Source organism: Phyllobates terribilis, unplaced genomic scaffold (assembly GCF_046119375.1).
Source record: "Phyllobates terribilis strain yellow unplaced genomic scaffold, ASM4611937v1 Scaffold_4__5_contigs__length_816908805, whole genome shotgun sequence".
Taxonomy (NCBI): domain Eukaryota; kingdom Metazoa; phylum Chordata; class Amphibia; order Anura; family Dendrobatidae; genus Phyllobates; species Phyllobates terribilis.
Window position 1 is genome coordinate 370,058,232 of NW_027362764.1, and position 26,979 is coordinate 370,085,210.

Consider the following 26,979-nt stretch of genomic DNA (forward strand, 5'->3'; position numbering starts at 1 on the left):
TGTGAGGGTACCCCAGGAGAGTTCCAAATGGGTGTGGGTAGAACGTATATCCCACGGGGGTAAAATTGAAAAAAAATTTTTTTGGACTTAGTCATTTTTCCGGCGTTTATCAGACTTTCAGATAGGGGAAATGTCAGTGAGCGTTCCGATTTCAGTTCCAGAGCGATTCGCCCAATGAGTCCTTGATATTTAGTCATTTTCAGCCAATATTTTGGATTTTTGAAAATTTCACTTTTTTGTGAAAATATCCACTAAATGAGGGAATAATATGTGTGAGGGTATCCCAGGAGAGTTCCAAATGGGTGTGGGTAGAATATCTGTCCTACGGGGGTAAAACTGAAAAAAGTTGAAAAAAAATTTTTTTGGACTTAGTCATTTCTCCGGCATTTATCAGACTTTCAGATAGGGGAAATGTCAGTGAGTGTTCCGATTTCAGCTCCAGAGCGATTCGCCCAATGAGTCCTTGATATTAAGTCGTTTTCAGCCAATTTTCTGGATTTTTGAAAATTTCACTTTTTTGTGAAAATATCCACTAAATGAGGGAATAATATGTGTGAGGGTACCCCAGGAGAGTTCCAAATGTGTGTGGATAGAATATATATCCAAGGGGGTAAAATTGAAAAAAGTTGAAAAATTTTTTTTTTGGACTTAGTCACTTTTCCGGCGTTTATCAGACTTTCAGATAGGGCAAATGTCAGTGAGCGTTCCGATTTCAGTTCCAGAACGATTCGCCCAATGAGTCTTTGATATTTCGTCGTTTTCAGCCAATATTTTGGATTTTTGAAAATTTCACTTTCTTGTGACAATATCCTCTAAATGAGGGAATAATATGTGTGAGGGTACCTCAGGAGAGTTCCAAATGTGTGTGGGTAGAATATATATCCCACGGGGGTAAAATTGAAAAAAGTTGAAAAAATTTTTTTTTTGTACGTAGTCATTTTTCCGGCATTTATCAGACTTTCAGATAGGGGAAATGTCAGTGACCATTCTGATTTCAGTTCCAGAGCGAATCGCCCAATGAGCCCTTGATATTTAGTCGTTTTCAGCCAATTTTCTGGAGTTTTGAAAATTTCCCTTTCTTGTGACAATATCCACTAAATGAGGGAATAATATGTGTGAGGGTACCCCAGGAGAGTTCCAAATGTGTGTGGGTAGAATATATCTCCCACGGGGGTAAAATTGAAAAAAGTTTAAAAAATTTTTTTTATGTACTTAGTCATTTTTCTGTCATTTATCAGACTTTCAGATAGGGGAAATGTCAGTGAGCATTCCGATTTCAGTTCCATAGCGATTCGCCCAATGAGTCCTTGTTATTTCGTCGTTTTCAGCCAATATTTTTGGATTTTTGAAAATTCCACTTTTTTTGTGAAAATATCCACTAAATGAGGGAATAACATGTGTGAGGTTACCCCAGGAGAGTTCCAAATGTGTGTAGGTAGAATACATATCCCACGGGGGTAAAATAGAAAAAAGTTGAAAAAAATTTTTGTGGGACTTAGTCATTTTTCCGGCGTTTATCAGACTTTCAGATAGGGGAAATGTCAGTGAGCGTTCCAATTTCAGTTCCAGAGCGATTCGCCCATTGAGTCCTTGATATTTAGTAGTTTTCAGCCAATTTTCTGGATTTTTGAAAATTTCCCTTTCTTGTGACAATATCCACTAAATGAGGGTATAATATGTGTGAGGGTACCCCAGGAGAGTTCCAAATGTGTGTGGGTAGAATATATATCCCACGGGGGTAAAATTGAAAAAAGTTGAAAAAAATTTTTTTATGTACTTAGTCATTTTTCTGTCATTTATCAGACTTTCAGATAGGGGAAATGTCAGTGAGCATTCCGATTTCTGTTCCAGAGCGAATCGCCCAATGAGTCCTTGATATTTAGTCGTTTTCAGCCAATTTTCTGGAGTTTTGAAAATTTCACTTTTTTGTGAAAATATCCACTAAATGAGGGAATAATATGTGTGAGGGTACCCCAGGAGAGTTCCAAATGTGTGTGGGTAGAATATATATCCCACGGGGATAAAATTGAAAAAAGTTGAAAAATTTTTTTTTTTGGACTTAGTCATTTTTCCTGCGTTTATCAGACTTTCAGATAGGGCAAATGTCAGTGAGCGTTCCTTTTACAGTTCCAGAGCGATTCGCCCAATGAGTCCTTGATATTTCGTCGTTTTTAGCCAATATTTTGGATTTTTAAAAATTTCACTTTCTTGTGGCAATATCCACTAAATGAGGGAATAATATGTGTGAGGGTACCCCAGGAGAGTTCCAAATGTGTGTGGGTAGAATATATATCCTACGGGGGTAAAACTGAAAAAAGTTGAAAAAAATTTTTTTTGGACTTAGTCATTTTTCCGGTGTTTATCAGACTTTCAGATAGGGGAAATGTCAGTTAGCGTTCCGATTTCAGTTCCAGAGCGATTCGCCCAATGAGTCCTTGATATTTAGTCGTTTTCAGCCAATATTTTGGATTTTTGAAAATTTCACTTTTTTGTGAAAATATCCACTAAATGAGGGAATAATATGTGTGAGGGTACCCCAGGAGAGTTCCAAATGTGTGTGGGTTGAATATATATCCCACGCGGGTAAAATTAAAAAAAGTTTAAAATTTTTTTTTTTTGACTTAGTCATTTTTCCGTCGTTTATCAGACTTTCAGATAGGGCAAATGTCATTGAGCGTTCCGATTTCATTTCCTGAGCGATTCGCCCAATGAGTCCTTGATATTTAGTCATTTTCAGCCAATATTTGGGATTTTTGAAAATTTCACTTTTTTGTGAAAATATCCACTAAATGACAGAATAATATGTGTGAGGTTACCCCAGGAGAGTTCCAAATGTGTGTGGGTAGAATATAAATCCCACGGGGGTAAAATTGAAAAAAGTTAAAAAAATTTTTTTTTTGAACTTAGTCATTTTTCCGACGTTTATCAGACTTTCAGATAGGGGAAATGTCAGTGAGCGTTAAGATTTCAGTTCCAGAGCGATTCGCCCAATGAGTCCTTGATATTTAGTCTTTTTCAGCCAATTTTCTGGATTTTTGAAAATTTTACTTTTTATTGAAAATATCCACTAAATGAGGCAATAATATGTGTGAGATTACCCCAGGAGAGTTCCAAATGTGTGAGGGTAGAATATATATCCCACGGGGGTAAAATTAAAAAAAAGTTTACATTTTTTTTTTTTTTACTTAGTCATTTTTCCGTCGTTTATCAGACTTTCAGATAGGGCAAATGTCAGTGAGCGTTGCGATTTCATTTCCAGAGCGATTCGCCCAATGAGTCCTTGATATTTAGTCGTTTTCAGCCAATTTTCTGGATTTTTGAAAATTTCACTTTTTATTGAAAATATCCACTAAATGACGGAATAATATGTGTGAGGGTACTCCAGGAGAGTGCCAAATGTGTGTGGGAAGAATATATATCCAACGGGAGTAAAACTGAAAAAAGTTGAAAAAAATTTTTTTTTGGACTAAGTCATTTTTCCGGCGTTTATCAGACTTTCAGATAGGGCAAATGTCAGTGAGCTTTCCCATTTCAGTTCTAAAGGGATTCTCCCAATGAGTCCTTGATATTTAGTTTTTTTCAGCCAATTTTCTGAATTTTTGAAAACTTCACTTTCTTGTGACAATATCCACTAAATGAGGGAATAATATGTGTGAGGGTACCCCAGGAGAGTTCCAAATGTGTGTGGGTAGAATATATATCCCACGGGTGTAAAATTGAAAAAAGTTGAAAAATTTTTTTTTTGGACTAAGTCATTTTTCTGGAGTTTATCAGACTTTCAGATAGGGGAAATGTCAGTGAGCATTAAGATTTCAGTTCCAGAGGGATTCGCCCAATGAGTCCTTGATATTTAGTCGTTTTCAGCCAATTTTCTGGATTTTTGAAAATTTCACTTTTTTGTGAAAATATCCACTAAATGAGGAATAATATGTGTGAGATTACCCCAGGAGAGTTCCAAATGTGTGTGGGTAGAATATATATCCCATGGGGGTAAAATTGGAAAAAGTTGAAAACATTTTTTTTTTTACTTAGTCATTTTTTCAGCGTTTATCAGACTTTCAGATAGGACAAATGTCAGTGAGCGTTCCGATTTCATTTCCAAAGCGATTCACCCAATGAGTCCTTGATATTTAGTCATTTTCAGCCAATATTTTGGATTTTTGAAAATTTCACTTTTTTGTGAAAATATCCACTAAATGAGGGAATAATATGTGTGAGGGTACCCCAGGAGAGTTCCAAATGTGTGTGGGTAGAATATATATCCAACGGTGGAAAAATTGAAAAAAGTTTTAAAAATTTTTTTTTTCGACTAAGTCATTTTTCCAGAGTTTATCAGACTTTCAGATAGGGCAAATGTCAGTGAGCGTTCCGATTTCAGTTCCAGAGGGATTCGCCCAATGAGTCCTTGATATTTAGTCGTTTTCAGCCAATTTTCTGGATTTTTGAAACTTTCACTTTTTATTGAAAATATCCACTAAATGAGGGAATAATATGTGTGAGGGTACCCCAGGAGAGTTCCAAATGTGTGTGGGTAGAATATATATCCAACGGGGGTAAAATTGAAAAAAGTTTTAAAAAATTTTTTTTGGACTAAGTCATTTTTCCGTCGTTTATCAAACTTTCAGATAGGGGAAATGTCAGTGAGCGTTTCAATTTCAGTTCCAGAGGGATTCGCCCAATGAGTCCTTGATATTTAGTCGTTTTCAGCCAATTTTCTGGATTTTTGAAAATTTCACTTTTTATTGAAAATATCCACTAAATGAGGGAATAATATGTGTGACGTTACCCCAGGAGAGTTCCAAATGTGTGTGGGTAGAATATAAATCCCACGGGGGTAAAATTGAAAAAAGTTGAAAAAATTTTTTTTTTGAACTTAGTCATTTTTCCGACGTTTATCAGACTTTCAGATAGGGGAAATGTCAGTGAGCGTTAAGATTTCAGTTCCAGAGCGATTCGCCCAATGAGTCCTTGATATTTAGTCTTTTTCAGCCAATTTTCTGGATTTTTGAAAATTTCACTTTTTATTGAAAATATCCACTAAATGAGGGAATAATATGTGTGAGATTACCCGAGGAGAGTTCCAAATGTGTGAGGGTAGAATATATATCCCACGGGGGTAAAATTAAAAAAAAGTTTAAATTTTTTTTTTTTTTACTTAGTCATTTTTCCGTCGTTTATCAGACTTTCAGATAGGGCAAATGTCAGTGAGCGTTGCGATTTCATTTCCAGAGCGATTCGCCCAATGAGTCCTTGATATTTAGTCGTTTTCAGCCAATTTTCTGGATTTTTGAAAATTTCACTTTTTATTGAAAATATCCACTAAATGACGGAATAATATGTGTGAGGGTACTCCAGGAGAGTGCCAAATGTGTGTGGGAAGAATATATATCCAACGGGAGTAAAAGTGAAAAAAGTTGAAAAAAATTTTTTTTTGGACTAAGTCATTTTTCCGGCGTTTATCAGACTTTCAGATAGGGCAAATGTCAGTGAGCTTTCTCATTTCAGTTCTAAAGGGATTCTCCCAATGAGTCCTTGATATTTAGTTTTTTTCAGCCAATTTTCTGAATTTTTTGAAAATTTCACTTTCTTGTGACAATATCCACTAAATGAGGGAATAATATGTGTGAGGGTACCCCAGGAGAGTTCCAAATGTGTGTGGGTAGAATGTATATCCCACGGGGGTAAAATTGAAAAAAGTTGAAAAAATTTTTTTTTTGGACTAAGTCATTTTTCTGGAGTTTATCAGACTTTCAGATAGGGGAAATGTCAGTGAGCATTAAGATTTCAGTTCCAGAGGGATTCGCCCAATGAGTCCTTGATATTTAGTCGTTTTCAGCCAATTTTCTGGATTTTTGAAAATTTCACTTTTTTGTGAAAATATCCACTAAATGAGGAATAATATGTGTGAGATTACCCCAGGAGAGTTCCAAATGTGTGTGGGTAGAATATATATCCCATGGGGGTAAAATTGGAAAAAGTTGAAAACATTTTTTTTTTTACTTAGTCATTTTTTCAGCGTTTATCAGACTTTCAGATAGGACAAATGTCAGTGAGCGTTCCGATTTCATTTCCAAAGCGATTCACCCAATGAGTCCTTGATATTTAGCCATTTTCAGCCAATATTTTGGATTTTTGAAAATTTCACTTTTTTGTGAAAATATCCACTAAATGAGGGAATAATATGTGTGAGGGTACCCCAGGAGAGTTCCAAATGTGTGTGGGTAGAATATATATCCAACGGTGGAAAAATTGAAAAAAGTTTTAAAAATTTTTTTTTTCGACTAAGTCATTTTTCCAGAGTTTATCAGACTTTCAGATAGGGCAAATGTCAGTGAGCGTTCCGATTTCAGTTCCAGAGGGATTCGCCCAATGAGTCCTTGATATTTAGTCGTTTTCAGCCAATTTTCTGGATTTTTGAAAATTTCACTTTCTTGTGACAATATCCACTAAATGACAGAATAATATGTGTAAGGGTACCCCAGGAGAGTTCCAAATGTGTGTGGGTAGAATATATATCCAACGGGAGTAAAATTGAAAAAAGTTTTAAAAATTTTTTTTTTGGACTAAGTCATTTTTCTGGAGTTTTTTCAGAGTTTCAGTTTAGGGGAAATGTCAGTGAGCATTCCGATTTCAGTTCCAGAGGGATTCGCCCAATGAGTCCTTGATATTTAGTCGTTTTCAGCCAATTTTCTGGATTTTTGAAAATTTCACTTTTTATTGAAAATATCCACTAAATGAGGGAATAATATGTGTGAGGGTACCCCAGGAGAGTTCCAAATGTGTGTGGGTAGAATATATATCCAACGGGGGTAAAATTGAAAAAAGTTTTAAAAATTTTTTTTTGGACTAAGTCATTTTTCCGGCGTTTTTCGGACTTTCAGATAGGGGAAATGTCAGTGAGCGTTCCGATTTCATTTCCAGAGCGATTCGCCCAATGAGTCCTTGATATTTAGTCGTTTTCAGCCAATTTTCTGGATTTTTGAAAATTTCACTTTTTATTGAAAACATCCACTAAATGAGGGAATAATATGTGTGAGGGTACCCCAGGAGAGTTCCAAATGTGTGTGGGTAGAATATATATCCAACGGGGGTAAAATTGAAAAAAGTTTTAAATTTTTTTTTTTTGGACTTGTCATTTCTCCTCCGTTTTTCAGACTTTTAGATAGGGGAAATGTCAATGAGCGTTCCGATTTCAGTTCCAAAGCGATTCACCCAATGAGTCCTTGATATTTAGTAGTTTTCAGCCAATTTTCTGGATTTTTGAAAATTTCAATTTTTATTGAAAATATCCACTAAATGACGGAATAATATGTGTGAGGGTACTCCAGGAGAGTACCAAAGGTGTGTGGGTAGAATATATATCCAACGGGAGTAAAATTGAAAAAAGTTTTAAAATTTTTTTTTTGGACTAAGTCATTTTTCTGTCGTTTATCAGACTTTCAGATAGGGGAAATGTCAGTGAGCGTTCCGATTTCATTTCCAGAGCGATTCGCCCAATGAGTCCTTGATATTTAGTCGTTTTCAGCCAATTTTCTGGATTTTTGAAAATTTCACTTTTTTGTGAAAATATCCACTAAATGAGGGAATAATATGTGTGAGATTACCCCAGGAGAGTTCAAAATGTGTGTGGGTAGAATATATATCCAACGGTGGAAAAATTGAAAAAAGTTTTAAAAATTTTTTTTTTCGACTAAGTCATTTTTCCGGAGTTTATCAGACTTTCAGATAGGGCAAATGTCAGTGAGCGTTCCGATTTCAGTTCCAGAGGGATTCGCCCAATGAGTCCTTGATATTTAGTCGTTTTCAGCCAATTTTCTGGATTTTTGAAAATTTCACTTTCTTGTGACAATATCCACTAAATGACAGAATAATATGTGTGAGGGTACCCCAGGAGAGTTCCAAATGTGTGTGGGTAGAATATATATCCAACGGGAGTAAAATTGAAAAAAGTTTTAAAAATTTTTTTTTTGGACTAAGTCATTTTTCTGGAGTTTATCAGACTTTCAGTTAGGGGAAATGTCAGTGAGCATTCCGATTTCAGTTCCTGAGGGATTCGCCCAATGAGTCCTTGATATTTAGTCGTTTTCAGCCAATTTTCTGGATTTTTGAAAATTTCACTTTTTATTGAAAATATCCACTAAATGAGGGAATAATATGTGTGAGGGTACCCCAGGAGAGTTCCAAATGTGTGTGGGTAGAATATATATCCAACGGGGGTAAAATTGAAAAAAGTTTTAAAAATTTTTTTTTGGACTAAGTCATTTTTCCGGCGTTTTTCGGACTTTCAGATAGGGGAAATGTCAGTGAGCGTTCCGATTTCATTTCCAGAGCGATTCGCCCAATGAGTCCTTGATATTTAGTCGTTTTCAGCCAATTTTCTGGATTTTTGAAAATTTCACTTTTTATTGAAAACATCCACTAAATGAGGGAATAATATGTGTGAGGGTACCCCAGGAGAGTTCCAAATGTGTGTGGGTAGAATATATATCCAACGGGGGTAAAATTGAAAAAAGTTTTAAATTTTTTTTTTTTGGACTTGTCATTTCTCCTCCGTTTTTCAGACTTTTAGATAGGGGAAATGTCAATGAGCGTTCCGATTTCAGTTCCAAAGCGATTCACCCAATGAGTCCTTGATATTTAGTAGTTTTCAGCCAATTTTCTGGATTTTTGAAAATTTCAATTTTTATTGAAAATATCCACTAAATGACGGAATAATATGTGTGAGGGTACTCCAGGAGAGTACCAAATGTGTGTGGGTAGAATATATATCCAACGGGAGTAAAATTGAAAAAAGTTTTAAAATTTTTTTTTTGGACTAAGTCATTTTTCTGTCGTTTATCAGACTTTCAGATAGGGGAAATGTCAGTGAGCGTTCCGATTTCATTTCCAGAGCGATTCGCCCAATGAGTCCTTGATATTTAGTCGTTTTCAGCCAATTTTCTGGATTTTTGAAAATTTCACTTTTTTGTGAAAATATCCACTAAATGAGGGAATAATATGTGTGAGATTACCCCAGGAGAGTTCCAAATGTGTGTGGGTAGAATATATATCCAACGGTGGAAAAATTGAAAAAAGTTTTAAAAATTTTTTTTTTCGACTAAGTCATTTTTCCGGAGTTTATCAGACTTTCAGATAGGGGAAATGTCAGTGAGCATTCCGATTTCATTTCCAGAGCGATTCGCCCAATGAGTCCTTGATATTTAGTCGTTTTCAGCCAATATTTTGGATTTTTGAAAATTTCACTTTTTTGTGAAAATATCCACTAAATGAGGGAATAATATATGTGAGGTTACCCCAGGAGAGTTACAAATGTGTGTGGGTAGAATATATATCCCACGGGGGTAAAACTGAAAAAAGTTGAAAAAAAATGTTTTTTGGACCGTCATTTTTCCGGCCTTCATCAGACTTTCAGATAGGGCAAATGTCAGTGAGCGTTCCGATTTCATTTCCAGAGCGATTCGCCCAATGAGTCCTTGATATTTAGTCGTTTTCAGCCAATTTTCTGAATTTTTTAAAATTTCACTTTCTTTTGACAATATCCACTAAATGAGGGAATAATATGTGTGAGGGTACCCCAAGGGAGTTCCAAATGTGTGTGGGTAGAATATATATCCCACGGGGGTAAAATTGAAAAAAATTGAAAAAAATTTTTTTTTGGACTGTCATTTTTCCGGAGTTTATCAGACTTTCAGATAGGGGAAATGTCAGTGAGCATTCCGATTTCAGTTCCAGAGCGATTCGCCCAATGAGTCCTTGATATTTAGTCGTTTTCAGCCAATATTTTGGATTTTTGAAAATTTCACTTTTTTGTGAAAATATCCACTAAATGAGGGAATAATATGTGTGAGGTTACCCCAGGAGAGTTCCAAATGTGTGTGGGTAGAATATATATCCAACGGGAGTAAAATTGAAAAAAGTTTTAAAAATTTTTTTTTTGGACTAAGTCATTTTTCCGTCGTTTATCAGACTTTCAGATAGGGGAAATGTCAGTGAGCGTTTCGATTTCATTTCCAGAGTGATTCGCCCAATGAGTCCTTGATATTAAGTCGTTTTCAGCCAATTTTCAGAATTTTTGAAAATTTCACTTTCTTGTGACAATATCCACTAAATGAGGGAATAATATGTGTGAGGGTGCCCCAGGAGAGTTCCAAATGTGTGTGGGTAGAATATATATCCCACGGGGGTAAAATTGAAAAAAGTTGAAAAAAATTTTTTTTTGGACTATCATTTTTCCGGAGTTTATCAGACTTTCAGATAGGGGAAATGTCAGTGAGCATTCCGATTTCAGTTCCAGAGCGATTCGCCCAATGAGTTCTTGATATTTAGTCGTTTTCAGCCAATATTTTGGATTTTTGAAAATTTCACTTTTTTGTGAAAATATCCACTAAATCAGGGAATAATATGTGTGAGGTTACCCCAGGAGAGTTCCCAATGTGTGTGGGTAGAATATATATCCCACGGGGGTAAAACTGAAAAAAGTTGAAAAAAAAATTTTTTTGGACTAAGTCATTTTTCCGGCGTTTATCAGACTTTCAGATAGGGCAAGTGTCAGTGAGCGTTCCGATTTCAGTTCCAGAGGGATTCGCCCAATGAGTCCTTGATATTTAGCCATTTTCAGCCAATTTTCTGGAGTTTTGAAAATTTCACTTTCTTGTGACAATATCCACTAAATGAGGGAATATGTGTGAGGGTACCCCAGGAGAGTTCCAAATGTGTGTGGGTAGAATATATATCCAACGGGGGTAAAATTGAAAAAAGTTTTTAAATTTTTTTTTTTTGGAGTTAAGTCATTTCTCCACCGTTTTTCAGACTTTTAGATAGGGGAAATGTCAGTGAGCATTCCGATTTCAGTTCCAGAGCGATTCGCCCAATGAGTCTTTGATATTTAGTCGTTTTCAGCCAATTTTCTGGATTTTTGAAAATGTAACTTTTTAATGAAAATATCGACTAAATTACAGAATAATATGTGTGAGGGTACTCCAGGAGAGTGCCAAATGTGTGTGGGTAGAATATATATCCAACGGGAGTAAAATTGAAAAAAGTTTTAAAAATTTTTTTTTTTTACTAAGTCATTTTTCCGTCGTTTATCAGACTTTCAGATAGGGGAAATGTCAGTGAGCGTTTCGATTTCAGTTCCAGAGGGATTCGCCCAATGAGTCCTTGATATTTAGTCGTTTTCAGCCAATTTTCTGGATTTTTGAAAATTTCACTTTTTATTGAAAATATCCACTAAATGAGGGAATAATATGTGTGAGGGTACCCCAGGAGAGTTCCAAATGTGTGTGGGTAGAATATATATCCAACGGGGGTAAAATTGAAAAAAGTTTTAAAATTTTTTTTTTTGGACTTAAGTCATTTCTCCACCCTTTTTCAGACTTTTAGATAGGGGAAATGTCAGTGAGCGTTCCGATTTCAGTTCCAGAGCGATTCGCCCAATGAGTCCTTGATATTTAGTCGTTTTCAGCCAATATTTTGGATTTTTGAAAATTTCACTTTTTTGTGAAAATATCCACTAAATGAGGGAATAATATGTGTGAGGGTACTCCAGGAGAGTGCCAAATGTGTGTGGGTAGAATATATATCCAACGGGAGTAAAATTGAAAAAAGTTTTACAAATTTTTTTTTTGGACTAAGTCATTTTTCCGTCGTTTATCAGACTTTCAGATAGGGGAAATGTCAGTGAGCGTTTCGATTTTAGTTCCAGAGGGATTCGCCCAATGAGTCCTTGATATTTAGTCGTTTTCAGCCAATCTTCTGGATTTTTGAAAATTTCACTTTTTATTGAAAATATCCACTAAATGAGGGAATAATATGTGTGAGGGTACCCCAGGAGAGTTCCAAATGTGTGTGGGTAGAATATATATCCAACGGGGGTAAAATTGAAAAAAGTTTTAAAAAATTTTTTTTTGGACTTAGTCATTTTTCCAGCGTTTTTCGGACTTTCAGATAGGGGAAATGTCAGTGAGCGTTCCGATTTCATTTCCAGAGCGATTCGCCCAATGAGTCCTTGATATTTAGTCGTTTTCAGCCAATTTTCTGAATTTTTGAAAATTTCACTTTCTTGTGACAATATCCACTAAATGAGGGAATAATATGTGTGAGGTTACCCCAGGAGAGTTCCAAATGTGTGGGTAGAATATATATCCCATGGGGGTAAAATTGAAAAAAGTTGAAAACATTTTTTTTTTGGACTTAGTCATTTTTCCGGCGTTTATCAGACTTTCAGATAGGGCAAATGTCAGTGTGCGTTCCGATTTCATTTCCAGAGCGATTCGCCCAATGAGTCCTTGATATTTAGTCATTTTCAGCCAATATTTGGGATTTTTGAAAATTTCACTTTTTTGTGAAAATATCCACTAAATGAGGGAATAATATGTGTGAGGGTACCCCAGGAGAGTTCTAAATGTGTGTGGGTAGAATATATATCCAACGGTGGTAAAATTGAAAAAAGTTTTAAACATTTTTTTTTCGGACTAAGTCATTTTTCCGGAGTTTACCACACTTTCAGATAGGGGAAATGTCAGTGAGCATTAAGATTTCAGTTCCAGAGCGATTCGCCCAATGAGTCCTTGATATTTAGTCGTTTTCAGCCAATTTTCTGGATTTTTGAAAATTTCACTTTTTATTGAAAATATCCACTAAATGAGGGAATAATATGTGTGAGGGTACCCCAGGAGAGTTCCAAATGTGTGTGGGTAGAATATATATCCAACGGGGGTAAAATTGAAAAAAGTTTTAAAATTTTTTTTTTTGGACTTAAGTCATTTATCCGCCGTATTTCAGACTTTTAGATAGGGGAAATGTCAGTGAGCGTTCCGATTTCACTTCCAGAGCGATTCACCCAATGAGTCCTTGATATTTAGTCGTTTTCAGCCAATTTTCTGAATTTTTGAAAATTTCACTTTCTTGTGACAATATCCACTAAATGAGGGAATAATATGTGTCAGGGTACCCCAGTAGAGTTCCAAATGTGTGTGGGTAGAATATATATCCAACGGGGGTAAAATTGAAAAAAGTTTTAAAATTTTTTTTTTTGGACTTAAGTCTTTTTTCCGTCGTTTATCAGACTTTCAGATAGGGGAAATGTCAGTGAGCGTTTCGATTTCAGTTCCAGAGGGATTCGCCCAATGAGTCCTTGATATTTAGTCGTTTTCAGCCAATTTTCTGGATTTTTGAAAATTTCACTTTTTTGTGAAAATATCCACTAAATGAGGGAATTATATGTGTGAGGGTAATCCAGGAGAGTGCCAAATGTGTGTGGGTAGAATGTATATCCAATGAGAGTAAAATTGAAAAAAGTTTAAAAAAATTTTTTTTTGGACTAATTCATTTTTCCGTCGTTTATCAGACTTTCAGATAGGGGAAGTTTCAGTGAGCGTTTCGATTTCAGTTCCAGAGGGATTCGCCCAATGAGTCCTTGATATTTAGTCGTTTTCAGCCAATTTTCTGGATTTTTGAAAATTTCACTTTTTATTGAAAATATCCACTAAATGAGGGAATAATATGTGTAAGGGTACTCCAGGAGAGTGCCAAATGTGTGTGGGTAGAATATATATCCAACTGGAGTAAAACTGAAAAAAGTATTAAAATTTTTTTTTTGGACTAAGTCATTTTTCCGTCGCTTATCAGACTTTCAGATAGGGGAAATGTCATTGAGCGCTTCGATTTCAGTTCCAGAGGGATTCGCCCAATGAGTCCTTGATATTTAGTCGTTTTCAGCCAATTTTCTTGATTTTTGAAAATTTCACTTTTTATTGAAAATATCCACTAAATGAGGGAATAATATGTGTGAGGGTACCCCAGGAGAGTTCCAAATGTGTGTGGGTAGAATATATATCCAACGGGGGTAAAATTAAAAAAAATTTTAGAAATTTTTTTTTTGGACTAAGTCATTTTTCCGGAGTTTATCAGACTTTCAGATAGGGGAAATGTCAGTGAGCATTCCGATTTCAGTTCCAGAGCAATTCGCCCAATGAGTCCTTGATATTTAGTCGTTTTCAGCCAATATTTTGGAATTTGGAAATTTCACTTTTTTGTGAAAATATCCACTAAATGAGGGAATAATATGTGTGAGGTTACCCCAGGAGAGTTCCAAATGTGTGTGGGTAGAATATATATCCCACGGGGGTAAAACTGAAAAAAGGTTAAAAAAATTTTTTTTTGGACGAAGTCATTTTTCCGGCGTTTATCAGACTTTCAGATAGGGCAAATGTCAGTGAGCGTTCCGATTTCAGTTCCAGAGCAATTCGCCGGATGAGTTCTTGATATTTAGTCGTTTTCAGCCAATTTTCTGGATTTTTGAAAATTTCACTTTCTTGTGACAATATCCACTAAATGAGGGAATAATATGTGTGAGGGTATGCCAGGAGAGTTCCAAATGTGTGTGGGTAGAATATATATCCAACGGGGGTAAAATTGAAAAAAGTTTTAAAAATTTTTTTTTTTGGACTTAGTCATTTTTCCGGCATTTTTCGGACTTTCAGATAGGGGAAATGTCAGTGAGTGTTCCGATTTCATTTCCAGAGCGATTCGCCCAATGAGTCCTTGATATTTAGTCATTTTCAGCCAATTTTCTGAATTTTTGAAAATTTCAATTTTGTGAAAATATCCACTAAATGAGGGAATAATATGTGTGAGGGTACCCCAGGAGAGTTCCAAATGTGTGTGGGTAGAATATATATCCAACGGTGGTAAAAATTGAAAAAAGTTTTAAAAATTTTTTTTTTGGACTTAGTCATTTTTCCGGAGTTTATCAGACTTTCAGATAGGGGAAATGTCAGTGAGCGTTCCGATTTCATTTCCAGAGCGATTCGCCCAATGAGTCCTTCATATTTAGTCGTTTTCAACCAATTTTCTGGATTTTTGAAAGTTTCACTTTTTTGTGAAAATATCCACTAAATGAGGGAATAATATCTGTGAGATTACCCCAGGAGAGTTCCAAATGTGTGTGGATAGAATATATATCCCATGGGGGTAAAATTGAAAAAAGTTGAAAACATTTTTTTTTTGGACTTAGTCATTTTTCCGGCATTTATCAGACGTTCAGAGAGGTAAAATGACAGTGAGTGTTCCGATTTCAGTTCCAGAGCGATTCTCCCAATGAGTCCTTGATATTTAGACATTTTCAGCCAATTTTCTGAATTTTTGAAAATTTCACTTTTTTGTGAAAATATCCACTAAATGAGGGAATAATATGTGTGAGGGTGCCCCAGGAGAGTTCCAAATGTGTGTGGGTAGAATATATATCCCACGGGGGTAAAATTGAAAAAAGTTGAAAAATTTTTTTTTTTTGGACTTAAGTCTTTTTTCCGTCGTTTATCAGACTTTCAGATAGGGGAAATGTCAGTGAGCGTTTCGATTTCAGTTCCAGAGGGATTCGCCCAATGAGTCCTTGATATTTAGTCGTTTTCAGCCAATTTTCTTGATTTTTGAAAATTTCACTTTTTATTGAAAATATCCACTAAATGAGGGAATAATATGTGTGAGGGTACGCCAGGAGAGTTCCAAATGTGTGTGGGAAGAATATATATCCAACGGGGATAATATTGAAAAAAGTTTTAAAAATTTTTTTTTTGGACTTAGTCATTTTTCCGGCGTTTTTCGGACTTTCAGATAGGGGAAATGTCAGTGAGCATTCCGATTTCATTTCCAGAGCGATTCGCCCAATGAGTCCTTGATATTTAGTCTTTTTCAACCAATTTTCTGAATTTTTGAAAATTTCACTTTCTTGTGACAATATCCACTAAATGAGGGAATAATATGTGTGAGGGTACGCCAGGAGAGTTAAAAATGTGTGTGGGTAGAATATATATCCCACGGGGTAAAATTGAAAAAAGTTGAAAAAATTTTTTTTTTGGACTAAGTCATTTTTCTGGAGTTTATCAGACTTTCAGATAGGGGAAATGTCAGTGAGCATTCCGATTTCAGTTCCAGAGGAAGTCGCCCAATGAGTCCTTGATATTTAGTCATTTTCAGCCAATTTTCTGGATTTTTGAAAATTTCACTTTTTATTGAAAATATCCACTAAATGAGGGAATAATATGTGTGAGGGTATTTCAGGAGAGTGCCAAATGTGTGTGGGTAGAATACATATCCAACGGGAGTAAAATTGCAAAACGTTTTAAAAATATTTTTTTTGGACTAAGCCATTTTTCTGTCGTTTATCAGACTTTCAGATAGGGGAAATGTCAGTGAGTGTTTCGATTTCAGTTCCAGAGGGATTCGCCCAGTGAGTCCTTGATCTTTATTCGTTTTCAGCCAATTTTCTGGATTTTTGAAAATTTCACTTTTTATTGAAAATATCCACTAAATGAGGGAATAATATGTGTGAGGGTACCCCAGGAGAGTTCCAAATGTGTGTGGGTAGAATATATATCCCACAGGGGTAAAACTGAAAAAAGTTGAAAAATTTTTTTTTTGAACTTAGTCATTTTTCCGACGTTTATCAGACTTTCAGATAGGGGAAATGTCAGTGAGCGTTAAGATTTCAGTTCCAGAGCGATTCGCCCAATGAGTCCTTGATATTTAGTCGTTTTCAGCCAATTTTCTGGATTTTTGAAAATTTCACTTTTTTGTGAAAATATTCACTAAATGAGGGAATAATATGTGTGAGGGTACCCCAGGAGAGTTCCAAATGTGTGTGGATAGAATATATATCCAACGGTGGTAAAATTTAAAAAAGTTTTAGAAATTTTTTATTTGGACTAAGTCATTTTTCCTGAGTTTATCAGACTTTCAGATAGGGGAAATGTCAGTGAGCATTCCGATTTCAGTTCCAGAGCCATTCGCCCAATGAGTCCTTGATATTTAGTCGTTTTCAGCCAATATTTTGGATTTTTGAAAATTTCACTTTTTTGTGAAAATATCCACTAAATGAGGGAATAATATGTGTGAGGTTACCCCAGGAGAGTTCCAAATGTGTGTGGGTAGAATATATATCCCACGGGGATAAAACTGAAAAAAGTTGAAAAAAAATTTTTTTTGGACTAAGTCATTTTTCCGGCGTTTATCAGACTTTCAGATAGGGCAAATGTCAGTGAGAGTTCCGATTTCAGTTCCAGAGGGATTCGCCCAATGAGTCCTTGATATTTAGTCGTTTTCAGCCAACTTTCTGGATTTTTGAAAATTTCACTTTCTTGTGACAATATCCACTAAATGAGGGAATAATATGTGTGAGGGTACCCCAGGAGAGTTCCAAATGTGTGTGGGTAGAATATATATCCCACGGGGGTAAAATTGAAAAAAGTTAAAAAAAAAATTTTTTGAACTTAGTCATTTTTCCGACGTTTATCAGACTTTCAGATAGGGGAAATGTCAGTGAGCGTTAAGATTTCAGTTCCAGAGCGATTCGCCCAATGAGTCCTTGATATTTAGTCGTTTTCAGCCAATTTTCTGGATTTTTGAAAATTTCACTTTTTTGTGAAAATATCCACTAAATGAGGGAATAATATGTGTGAGGGATACCCCAGGAGAGTTCCAAATGTGTGTGGGTAGAATGTATATCCAACGGGGGTAAAATTGAAAAAAGTTTTAAAATTTTTTTTTTGGACTTAAGTCATTTCTCTGCCGTTTTTCAGACTTTTAGATAGGGGAAATGTCAGTGAGCGTTCCGATTTCAGTTCCAGAGCGATTCACCCAATGAGTCCTTGATATTTAGTCGTTTTCAGCCAATTTTTCTGGATTTTTGAAAATTTCACTTTTTTGTGAAAATATTCACTAAATGAGGGAATAATATGTGTGAGGGTACCCCAGGAGAGTTCCAAATGTGTGTGGGTAGAATATATATCCCACGGGGGTAAAATTGAAAAAAGTTTAAAAAATTTTTTTTTGGACTTAGTCATTTTTCCGACGTTTATCTGACTTTCAGATAGGGGAAATGTCAGTGAGCGTTCCCATTTCATTTCCAGAGGGATTCGCCCAATGAGTCCTTGATATTTAGTCGTTTTCAGCCAATTTTCTGGATATTTGAAAATTTCACTTTTTATTGAAAATATCCACTAAATGAGGGAATAATATGTGTGAGGGTACCCCAGGAGAGTTCCAAATGTGTGTGGGTAGAATATATATCTCACGGGGGTAAAATTGAAAACATTTAAAAACATTTTTTTTTTGGACTTAGTCATTTTTCCGGCGTTTTTCTGACTTTCAGATAGGGGAAATGTCAGTGAGCGTTCCCATTTCATTTCCAGAGCGATTCACCCAAGGAGTCCTTGATATTTAGTCGTTTTCAGCCAATTTTCTGGATTTTTCTAAATTTCACTTTTTTGTGAAAATATCCACTAAATGAGGGAATAATATGTGTGAGGGTACCCCAGGAGTGTTCCAAATGTGTGTGGGTAGAATATATATCTCACGGGGGAAAAATTGAAAAAAGTTGAAACTATTTTTTTTTTTACTTAGTCATTTTTCCGGCGTTTATCAGACTTTCAGATAGGGGAAATGTCAGTGAGCATTCCGATTTCAGTTCCAGAGCGATTCGCCCAATGAGTCCTTGATATTTAGTCGTTTTCAGCCAATATTTTGGATTTTTGAAAATTTCACTTTCTTGTGACAATATCCACTAAATGAGGGAATAATATATGTGAGGATACCCCAGGAGAGTTCCAAATGTGTGTGGGTAGAATATACAGTGCCTACAAGTAGTATTCAACCCCCTGCAGATTTAGCTGGTTTAATAAGATGCAAATAAATTATAGCCTTCAAACTTCAAACGAGAGTAGGTTTTATGAACAGAAGCATAAATCTTACAAACCAAAAAGTTATGTTGCTCAGTTGAATTTTATTAAATTTTAAACATAAAAGTGTAGGTCAATTATTATTCCACCCCTATGTTTAATATTTTGTGGAATAACCCCTGTTTGCAATTACAGCTAATAATCGTCTTTTTTAAGACCTGATCAGGCCGGCACAGGTCTGTGGAGTTATCTTGGCCCACTCCTCCATGCAGATCTTCTCCAAGTTATCTAGGTTCTTTGGGTGTCTCATGTGGACTTTATTCTTGAGCTCCTTCCACAAGTTTTCAATTGGGTTAAGGTCAGGAGACTGACTAGGCCACTCCAACACCTTGACTTTTTCCCTCTTGAACCAGGCCTTGGTTTTCTTGGCTGTGTGCTTTGGGTCGTTGTCTTGTTGGAATATGAAATTACGACCCATCTTAAGATCCTTGATGGAGGAGCGGAGGTTCTTAGCCAAAATCTCCAGGTAGGCCGTGCTATCCATCTTCCCATGGATGCGGACCAGATGGCCAGGCCCCTTGGCAGAGAAACAGCCCCACAGCATGATGCTGCCACCACCATGCTTGACTGTAGGGATGGTATTCTTGGGGTCGTATGCAGTGCCATCCAGTCTCCAAACGTCACGTGTGTGGTTGGCACCAAAGATCTCGATCTTGGTCTCATCAGACCATAGAACCTTGAACCAGTCTGTCTCAGAGTCCTCCAAGTGATCATGAGCAAACTGTAGACGAGCCTTGACATGACGCTTTGAAAGTAAAGGTACCTTACGGGCTCGTCTGGAACGGAGACCATTGCGGTGGAGTACGTTACTTATAGTATTGACTGAAACCAATGTCCCCACTGCCATGAGATCTTCCCGGAGCTCCTTCCTTGTTGTCCTTGGGTTAGCCTTGACTCTTCGGACAAGCCTGGCCTCGGCACGGGAGGACACTTTCAAAGGCTGTCCTGGCAGTGGAAGGCTAACAGTAGTTCCATAAGCCTTCCACTTACAGATGATGCTCCCAACAGTGGAGACAGGTAGGCCCAACTCCTTGGAAAGGGTTTTGTACCCCTTGCCAGCCTTGTGACCCTCCACGATATTGTCTCTGATGGCCTTGGAATGCTCCTTTGTCTTTCCCATGTTGACCATGTCTGAGTGCTGTTCACAAGTTTGGGGAGGGTCTTAAATAGTCAGAAAAGGCTGGCAAAAGAGATCTTTAATCCACACATGTGAAGCTCATTATCCTTGGTGCCTGAACTACTTCTTAATACTTTAGGGGGACCAAACAGAATTCTTGTGGTTTGAGGGGTTGAATAATAAATGACACTCTGAATTAACTTTTAACATTTAAAAAAAAAAAAAAAAAAAAAAAAAAATTTGCTGCAGTGCATTTCCCACTTCCAGGCTGATCTACAGTACAAATGTCACAATGCCAAGTTAATTCCGCATGTGTCAACCAGCTAAATCTGCAGGGGTTGAATACTACTTGTAGGCACTGTATATCCTACGGGGGAAAAAATTGAAAAAAGTTTTAAAAATTTTTTTTGGACTTAGTCATTTTTCCGGCGTTTATCAGACTTTCAGATAGGGCAAATGTCAGTGAGCGTTCCGATTTCAGTTCCAAAGCGATTCGCCCAATGAGTCCTTGATATTTAGTCGTTTTCAGCCAATATTTGGGATTTTTGAAAATTTCACTTTCTTGTGACAATATCCACTAAATGAGGGAATAATATGTGTGAGGGTACCCCAGGAGAGTTCCAAATGTGTGTGGGTAGAATATATATCCCACGGGGGTAAAATTGAAAGAAGTTTAAAAAATTTTTTTTTGAACTTAGTCATTTTTTCGGCGTTTATCAGACGTTCAGAGAGGGGAAATGTCAGTGAGCATTCCGATTTCAGTTCCAGAGCGATTCGCCCAATGAGTCCTTGATATTTAGTCGTTTTCAGCCAATTTTCTGAATTTTTGAAAATTTCACTTTTTTGTGAAAATATCCACTAAATGAGGGAATAATATGTGTGAGGGTACCCCATGAGAGTTCCAAATGTGTGTGGGTAGAATATATATCCCACGGGAGTAAAATTGAAAAAAGTTGAAAAAATTTTTTTTTTGGACTTAGTCATTTATCCGCCGTTTATCAGACTTTCAGAGAGGGCAAATGTCAGTGAGCATTCCGATTTCAGTTCCAGAGCGATTCGCCCAATGAGTCCTTGATATTTCGTCGTTTTCAGCCAATATTTTGGATTTTTGAAAATTTCACTTTCTTGTGACAATATCCACTAAATGAGGGAATAATATGTGTGAGGGTACCCCAGGAGAGTTCCAAATGTGTGTGGGTAGAATATATATCCCACGGAGGTAAAATTGAAAAAAGTTGAAAAATTTTTTTTTTTTAACTTAGTCATTTTTTCGGCGTTTATCAGACGTTCAGAGAGGTAAAATGACAGTGAGTGTTCCGATTTCAGTTCCAGAGCGATTCTCCCAATGAGTCCTTGATATTTAGTTATTTTCAGACAATTTTCAGAATTTTTGAAAATTTCACTTTTTTGTGAAAATATCCACTAAATGAGGGAATAATATGTGTGAGGGTACCCCAGGAGAGTTCCAAATGTGTGTGGGTAGAATATATATCCCACGGGGGTAAAATTGAAAAAAGTTGCAAATTTTTTTTTTTTGGACTTAGTCATTTTTCGTCGTTTATCAGACTTTCAGATAGGGCAAATGTCAGTGATCGTTCCAATTTCAGTTCCAGAGCGATTTGCCCAATGAGTCCTTGATATTTCGTCGTTTTCAGCCAATATTTTGGATTTTTGAAAATTTCACTTTCTTGTGACAATATCCACTAAATGAGGGAATAATATGTGTGAGGGTACCCCAGGAGAGTTCCAAATGTGTGTGGGTAGAATATATATCCTACGGGGGTAAAATTGAAAAAAGTTTAAAAAAATTTTTTTGGAATTATTCATTTCTCCGGCGTTTATCAAAATTTCAGATAGGGGAAATGTCGCTGAGCGTTCCGATTTCAGTTCCAGAGCGATTCGCCCAATGAGTCCTTTATATTTAGTCGTTTTCAGCCATTATTTGGGATTTTTGAAAATTTCACTTTCTTGTGACAATATCCACTGAATGAGGGAATAATATGTGTGAGGGTACCCCAGGAGAGTTCCAAATGTGTGTGGGTAGAATATATATCCTACGGGGGTAAAACTGAAAAAAGTTGAAAAAAAGTTTTTTTTTGACTTAGTCATTTTTCCGGCGTTTATCAGACTTTCAGAGAGGGGAAATGTCAGTGAGCATTCCGATTTCAGTTCCAGAGCGATTCGCCCAATGAGTCCTTGATATTTAGTCGTTTTCAGCCAATTTTCTAGATTTTTCAAAATTTCACTTTTTTGTGAAAATATCCACTAAATGAGGGAATAATATTTGTGAGGGTACCCCAGGAGAGTTCCAAATGTGTGTGGGTAGAATATATATCCCACGGGGGTAAAATTGAAAAGAGTTGAAACCATTTTTTTTTTATTTAGTCATTTTTCCGGCGTTTATCAGACTTTCAGATAGGGGAAATGTCAGTGAGCATCCCGATTTCAGTTCCAGAGCGATTCGCCCAATGAGTCCTTGATATTTCGTCGTTTTCAGCCAATACTTTGGATTTTTGAAAATTTCACTTTCCTGTGACAATATCCACTAAATGAGGGAATAATATGTGTGAGGGTACCCCAGGAGAGTTCCAAATGTGTGTGGGTAGAATATATATCCTACGGGGGTAAAATTGAAAAAAGTTTAAAAAAAATTTTTTGGGGACTTAGTCATTTTTCCGACGTTTATCAGACTTTCAGATAGGGGAAATGTCAGCGAGCGTACCGATTTTAGTTCCAGAGTGATTCGCCCATTGAGTCCTTGATATTTAGTCGTTTTCAGCGAATATTCTGGATTTTTGAAAATTTCACTTTTTTGTCAAAATATCCACTAAATGAGGGAATAATATGTAAATGTTTTTTTCCCAGCGATATGCGCTCCTGAAGGATGATGATGGAACTTGATATTCGGATTCAAAGAATTTTTATTTCAAACTAAAATACAACCGGTTTCGACTTCTTTGAGTCTTCCTCAGGTATAACATCATGCATATAAACAGATCTATCTACACACATTTTATAGCAGTTATCCCTGCTTGTCATTTTGGGTGGAGACTGAAAGATCTGTTTTTCAGACACACCCAGATACTCAGATATGCAGGATTTTGCACTCTGAGGAATCTAACAAAACCCATATACTAAATGACTTTCATACAGTTTAAAAAAAAAAAAAATTTTTTTTACACACAAATTTTTTCTTTTTTTCTCCTTTCCTTCCTTCCTTCACACAGAAAGCATTTTCTTTTCTAAAAACACTATAAATATAATTATAATTTTACCATATATAAAATGTCTTCTAAAATGTTATTGAACATACTAAAAGTGTGATTTCATACAGAAATGTAAAATCCTGCAAAAATGTACATTATGAAAAAATTTAAAACCTTTTCTTTCTTCATATTAAAACCATTATCAAATACAATTTAGTAGAAAAAAAAAATATATATATATATATACACATACATACATATACACATATATATATATATACATACATACACATATATACACATACATGCCCATATGCATATATACACACGAAAAAATATATATATATATGCATGCACATGCATACCTGTCGACATTTGCATGTCAAATACCCTCTATAATATCATTTAATCCATCTGGGTATAATGTACCCAGACGGAAGATCCAATATGATTCTTTCCGGTTTAAATTTTGTACCCTATTAGTACAATTCTCAGGTATTTGCTCCAACGGGGTCACGGAAATATTAAATATTTTATTATGCTTCAAACATAAGTGCCGAGATAAGCTCTGTTTTAAAAACCCATTTTTGGTATTGTGCCTGTGGCCATTCATACGGGATCGTAGGGACTGGATGGTCCGACCCACGTATTGCAGGCCACAGGTACAGGTAATGACATATATTACAAAATCACTATCACATGTTAATTTTTGTGTGCTTGCTATAGTTTCACCCGTACTGTACGATGTAATGTACTGAGTCATATGATTGATGATTTTGCAGGTACAACATTTTCGGGAGCCACATCGATGGACCCCCGATTTGAAAGCATCCGTTTTATTTGTCCTAGTTTTTTCTTTTTTCTTAATACATTCCTGTTCCCCATCTTTGGTCATTCTGAGATTACTAGGGGCAATTATACCCTTCACTGTTTGGCCCCTACGAAAGGTAATATTGGGTCTATCTGGTAGAAGTTTTTTCAAAAATGTATCCTTTTTCAACAAGTACCAGTATTTATTTAAAATGTTTCTTATCTCCGTATTACTACGATTGAAAGCGGTAATAAAGTTATACTGCCACCCATCTTTTTTTCTTTCCTTATTCTTATTAATTATCTGCTTGGGCTTTTCTCCTCCTTCCTTCGTTATCCCCTCCTCCACATCCTTATTTTTGTTATTCTCTCTAGATAAGCACTCCTGCTGAGTTCTTGCTAGATTAGTTCTGTATGCTGCCATAATTAATCGTTTTGGATATTTCTTATCTGTAAACCTATTGATCAGAATTTTTGATTGTTCCACATAATCTTCCTTATTTGTATTATTTCTCCTAATTCGACGAAATTGGCTATAAGGAATGTTTTGCTTCCATTTTTGATGGTGTGCGCTCCGAAAATCAAGGAAGCCATTAGTATCAGTTTTCTTAAAGTACGTTTTAGTGCTGATTTTTTTATTTTTATGGGATATTTCTAAATCGAGGAAATTTATTTTTTCTTTATTGACCTGTGCAGAAAACGTGATCCCCCAGTTATTCCTATTTAATGTCGTGATGAATTCTCGAGCTTCAACCTCAGTACCTTTCCAAAAAATGATTAGATCGTCAATGTAGCGACGATAATATAATATGTTGTTACAGTGGGGGCGCTGACACAAGGGCGATGAGGACTCGAAGCATCCCATGAAAAGATTTGCAAAACTTGGGGCTACCCGTGTCCCCATCGCTGTGCCAAGCCGCTGTATATACAATTGCCCCTGGAAAGTGAAAAGGTTATGTTCCAATATAAATTTTAGACCCATTATTAAAAATCGTCTCTGATTTTCTGGCATATCTACTATCCCATTCAAATAATGTGAAACTGAATTGATTCCCAATATGTGTTCAATATTGGAGTAGAGAGCATGTACGTCTAAGGTTATGAACATGTAATCTTCTTCCCATGCAAAATGTTCACATTCTTTTATTAATTGACTGGAGTCTAGGAGAAAAGAGGGTAATTTTCTAACTAGATCCTGTAAGTGCAGATCGATGTAATGTGACAGTTGACTGGTTAGTGACCCTATACCCGAAATTATCGGTCGTCCAGGAGGTTTCACAGGGTCTTTATGCACCTTTGGCAGGTGATAAAAGAGGGCTGTATTTGGATTTTTGTTAGTCAGGAATCGTTTTTCCCTTTTATTTATGATGTCTTGTTTGAAGGCAGTGTCTATCAACCTATGATATTCTTCAATATGTTTTTTGGAAGGGTCAACATCTAATTTTTTATAATATTTTGCGTCTGATAATATATTGTATGCTTCCTCCAAATAGTCATCTCGGTCCTGAATGACAATACCCCCTCCTTTATCTGCCCCTCTAATCACAATTTTTTCATTGTCCTTTAGTTTTATTAAGGCTTCTTTTTCTTCCTTTGAAATATTCGTTTTTTTAATAAATCTTTTATTCCTGGTTCTTGCTCCAGAACTCATGTTTTCTGTTTTCCCTTTTTGTATGTTTTTCTCTCCAGTCCTATTTAATCCCCGAAATTCCTCGGATACCAAAGCGTAAAAAGTATCCAAATGGCTGCCCCGGTGGTGAGTGGGGTTAAAATTGGATTTGGGGCGGACATTTTTATGTATACTATTACTGGGTTGTATGGTATCACCTTTTTCAATAGTTTTTCCTTCATTCGTATCTTTACACCCTGCTGTTCGATCCATTATAGCAAAATGTCTAATAAGTGTTAATTTGCGGACATATTTATTTAGATCTAGGAATAAATCAAAAGGCCTGGCTCTCTGTGTGGGACAGAAGCCCAGACCTTTAGATAGAATTGCTTCTTCAGCCTTAGAGAGTTGGTATTTAGATAAATTAAATAATTTTATCGTACTGTTCTCTACATTCCCTTCAATATTATTCTTTTTTATACACCTCCTTCTTATGGGGAGACCAGAGTTTTTTTCTTTTCTCCCTCCTCTAGAACCTCTGGTCCTCCTTTTCTTTTTGAGGATTGCAACGGTGTTGGAGGAAAATACTTTGTGATCAGATTCTTCTTTTGTACCTGTATTGGAGACGCTACCAGCGAGCCAGTCTCCAGACTGGGTAAAATGATCTCCGTGGGTGGTCGTGTTGGTCTTGGTACAATCTCTAAAAAAGATATATTTGAATTTGCTGGAGAAGGAGATGGTGCTTGCACTACTGTGGTGTAAAGATTAGGTGATTCAGTGGTGTTATGTGTTGTGAAAATACTATAGTTAGAGCATAATTCAGATTATACAAAAAGGGAAAACAGAAAACATGAGTTCTGGAGCAAGAACCAGGAATAAAAGATCTATTAAAAAAACGAATATTTCAAAGGAAGAAAAAGAAGCCTTAATAAAACTAAAGGACAATGAAAAAATCGTGATTAGAGGGGCAGATAAAGGAGGGGGTATTGTCATTCGGGACCGAGATGACTATTTGGAGGAAGCATACAATATATTATCAGACGCAAAATATTATAAAAAATTAGATGTTGACCCTTCCAAGAAACATATTGAAGAATATCATAGGTTGATAGACACTGCCTTCAAACAAGACATCATAAATAAAAGGGAAAAACGATTCCTGACTAACAAAAATCCAAATACAGCCCTCTTTTATCACCTGCCAAAGGTGCATAAAGACCCTGTGAAACCTCCTGGACGACCGATAATTTCGGGTATAGGGTCACTAACCAGTCAACTGTCACATTACATCGATCTGCACTTACAGGATCTAGTTAGAAAATTACCCTCTTTTCTCCTAGACTCCAGTCAATTAATAAAAGAATGTGAACATTTTGCATGGGAAGAAGATTACATGTTCATAACCTTAGACGTACATGCTCTCTACTCCAATATTGAACACATATTGGGAATCAATTCAGTTTCACATTATTTGAATGGGATAGTAGATATGCCAGAAAATCA